General features: G+C 42.0%; 1 pseudogene; it reads right to left on the reverse strand.

Annotated features, from left to right (window-relative positions):
* Window positions 1-1,748: 1,748 nt before the first annotated feature.
* Window positions 1,749-1,867, reverse strand: LOC130360006 (U2 spliceosomal RNA; annotated as a pseudogene).
* Window positions 1,868-4,283: the final 2,416 nt, after the last annotated feature.

Raw genomic sequence — 4,283 nt, forward strand, 5'->3', positions numbered from 1 at the left:
AAGCAGAGAGACACATGGACGATCTAGCAACCCTTCCAGATCCTTGAGTCTTGCAGTAGGCTCTTTAAATGAGCATTGACACCACAAATCAGTTGATATCTTTTATATTGAAAAAAAAAAAAAAAAAAGGTACATTTTAGGTAGGATTAAATTTTTTTATCTGTGATACCAATTTTTCATTATGTATGCACATTGATAAGAAGAATTGTAAAACCTCAGGGTCTCTTTAAAGGAAAAGTGACATATTATTTAAATGAAGTATAACAGAAGTGAAAAGTCGGCATCATAAAAAGTATAAATACAGCGGGTGCATTTACTGGAGAAAGCAACATATGTTTTGCACCATACGGGCATCATCTGTCTCACAATAAACTGTAAACAGAGGTGCGATCTGTTTCATTTTCCTTGTATTGAGCTGAAAAATTACCCTTAAAAACAGCTCAGACAAGCTGGCTGCCACCATAATAATATAATAAATATGAAAAAAAAAACATTTTTAAGTGAAAAAATAGAAACTAATAAAACATCTATCAGTAAAGAAAAACATCTGTTTCTAATCAGTAAAGAAAAAATGTAGGTGATGTGTTCACTTTAAAGGGGTACCCCGCACCTAGACATCTTATCCCCTATAAAAAGGATAGGGGATAAGATGTCTGATTGTGGGGGGGTCTGGCCAATGGGACCCCTCACGATCTCCGGCACCCAAGTAACCTGCTGCAGGGAGCAAACTCCGCTCTGTGCCAGATTATGAGCAACCTCAGCCGTCACGCCCCTTCCCATGGACATCAATGGAGGGGGGGGGGGGGGGTGACGACCACGAAGCCTAGCAGAGCCAGCATTCTGTGCATAAATGTTCAGAATGCCGGGGTGCCAGAGATTGCGGGGGGTCTCAGCGACCGGACCCCCAGTGATCAGACATCTAATCACCTATCCTTTGGATAGGGGATAAGATGTCTAGGGGTGGAGTACCCCTTAAAGTACACTTAGGCATCCCCAGTATCCATTGGAGTATGTTAGGAGCTGATTTATTCGACTCTCAGGACCCTGATTGGCACATTACCTTCAAAGTGATATTACTGTTTGATTCCTATGCCAATATTCAGCAATTTTCTTCCTAGAATTAATTATCCAGACATAAATTTACAAAAAATAAGACTTCAGGAAATATGCAAATCATTTCCCAAAAAGGAACTAAAATTTTCTGTGTATATACACCTCAGGATCAATTTGATTTTGAAGTTCTATAGCATCACTTTATAGTGGATGTCAGCAGCTGTCTCCCCCTAAGTAAGCCTGTAGAGATGTTCTACTGTGCTGCTCTTGTATGCAAATCACTAAATTATCGTAATGAATTATGTAAATGCGGCATGATTAGCATTTTGTACAGTTTTATACCTGTGTTTATTAATAAGCAGCTTTATATTGAAGGATAGTCTTCACTCTATCATGGAAGGGACTTTTAATGGTTTCTAACTATTTCAATAATACATTTTCCATTTAGAAATATTTTCCATGCAGACATGGATTGTATTTTTTATAGAGCCGAGGAACGTGCTCTCGAATCATCCAAAGTGCAAGAAAAAGTGCAAACATGTTACACTAAAAAAACGTGCACAAAGGATGCGGTCTATCGCAAGCCCTTCTCCTACAGGAGAGGCCCCCCCCCCCCAACAAACCTTATCCTTCGCCTCCAGGGAAACAGGTCACATTGGGGCAGCAGTCAAGCACATTCCTCAGAACCAGCCCCGGAAAGCTCCGGTACACCTGCCCGCTCCATGCAGCAACCATCCTACATCAATGGCTCAGTCTAGACCACTGATAAGAACAGATACTACACTTGATCTTAACCAAAAGGCCTAGATGCAGACGCGAGCTGCACTTTTAAGTAAGATGTCTTTTTTTAAATTCAGGAATCATTGGGTATGACAAGTACGTCTGTCCTAGACAGCTTGTATGGTGAGACTTGTAGAGAGTTTTCAGTGTCGCTGCTTATCAATTTATAATGAACGTGTCCTCATTTCTTTGTTGACAATTCATTTTTGACGTTGTGTCATGTGTCTAGTCATATTTTTCTTACGGAAGAATAAAGAAGTCATTTGCAATAAGATTTAATGAATATACAATGCCAATTAAAGGGATAGAGGCAACTCTTTTAATAATGGCACCGACGCATTAGGCAAATGGCTAATTTGGTAAGAAAACTTATGGCTAGCCTAACATTTCAGATGAATGGCCATTCATGAAGTAGAAGGATGGCCCGAGAAGGAGAACAGTTGCTTGTTAGTGGGTCTTTACTATGGCACTTAGAAAGTGGTCCTGAGCAGGTACCTCCCTCTATGGTTTCCATATGTCAGTATTGGCTTTCTCAGACCTCAGTGCTGCACCTTCCTTGGTGATTCCTCCTTTCCTAATTTGGAGCTTAAGCTGGACAATTCCTGCTCCATATTCCGCCAAGGTTATGGGCACTATTCGCTCTGTTTTAAGATCCTGACCATAGAAAATCCATACCATGTAGAAGGATAAAGATGTAAAATCCTCTTTTTGGTCCTCATATAAACACAGGCAACACATTTCAATCCCATGATCAGTCTTCATCAGGCATGTCTGTTGTCTCAGGATATTCATCAGGATATACCTGCTAAAAATCCCAATACAGGATTGAAATGCATTGCCTGTGTTTATATGAAGAAATCAGGGCCGGTTCTTCCTATAGGGCAAGTAAGCCATAGCCTATACTGCACTTTCAAGGGGCACCCTTCTGAATGATTTGCATCCGCATCAGCAGGCCAGAAATAAAGCCCCCCGGGGGGAGTGGTTGGTTGGGAGAACTGTCATGTGGAGGCCTGCTATGTGAGGGAAGAGGGGGGGGGGGGGTGCTCGATAGGGGAGACCAGTTATGTGAGGAGGGTGGGGGGCTGGGGGACCTGTTATGCAGGGTGGGGGACTGGAGATTAAGTGGAGACCTGTTATATGTATATGGTGGGGGGGGGAAGGGTACTAGAGAGGGGAGACCTGTCGTGTGTGTGTGCGCGTGTGTGTGGGGAGGGGGAGACCTGCTGTTGTTACTTTTGTGAGGGAGGGGGGCACTTTGGTTCTCTTTTTTCATTTATTAATTTTTTCATTTTTAGTTGTTCATTTATTGTTTTTTAATTAACTATAGTTTAATATATTTAACTGCTGTTAAGGGGAACCTTTGATCAGATTTATGCTGCTGGGGCAGGCATCACGATCCGGGACATTAGGAGTTACTCTGAGACACTCCGACATTCAGAGTAATCCTAGTTTAAAAACGCCCCTGAGTAACTAGTCCTCAGGGCAGGTCCTAGGGGGGCGGTTGACACATATCTCCCTATACCAGTAGTCTCCAAACTGTGGACCTCCAGCTGTTGTAGTCTCCAAACTGTGGACCTTCAGCTGTTTCAAAACTACAACTCCCAGCATGCCCAGACAGCCTTTGGCTGTCCGGGGATGCTGGGAGTTGTAGTTTTGCAACAGCTGAAGTTCCACAGTTTGGAGACCTAGGCCCTATACACTCCCGCAGTAGAAGATGATGGGAAGCCCTCACCAATCTCTGTGCAAATAAAACCTTCTTTTTATTTCAGTGCAGCATAGATACAGAGTATCGCGGGAGATAAGGAAATGATGGCTGCACAACAGCTTACAGCTGCTGCGCGTGACCTCACTCTTCATCAGGTCATACCCATGCTGTATACAGGATTTGAACAGTAACAGTATGCTGGTAATATGTATGGTGATGGTAGCTTCTTCTTATATACTGGTGTTATTTGGTAACTGTATGACTTATTTAAAGGTATACAGTATTATTATACATGGAAAATGTACTTTCTTATATCAAACATGTGCAGGCAATGTTTCTTCTGGAGAGAGCTGAAGCCTTCCCTGTAAACTTTGATGTAATAAAATACAGTGGTCCCTCAAGTTACAATATCAATTGGTTTCAGGACGACCATTGTTTGTTGAAACCATTGTATGTTGAGACCATAACTCTATGGAAACCTGGTAATTGGTTCTGAAGCCCCAAAATGTCATCCAAAAACAGGAAAAGGTGAGGATTAAAGAAAATAAGTAGGTAACTAATAGAGATAAAGCAAATCTTTACATATAAAAGTCATAAAGAGCTACTGGGAGCTGTAAATCAGTGTCTATGTAGAGGACTGGAACTTCTTCAGGGTCCTGTACAGTACACACAGTGTCCCAAAAAAGTAATGGAGCCGCCCTCACCTGGTGTCCAAAGGAGCAACTAACTGTGTACAGAACATGTA

The sequence above is a fragment of the Hyla sarda genome, chromosome 2, assembly GCF_029499605.1.
Source record: "Hyla sarda isolate aHylSar1 chromosome 2, aHylSar1.hap1, whole genome shotgun sequence".
Classification (NCBI taxonomy): Eukaryota; Metazoa; Chordata; class Amphibia; order Anura; family Hylidae; genus Hyla; species Hyla sarda.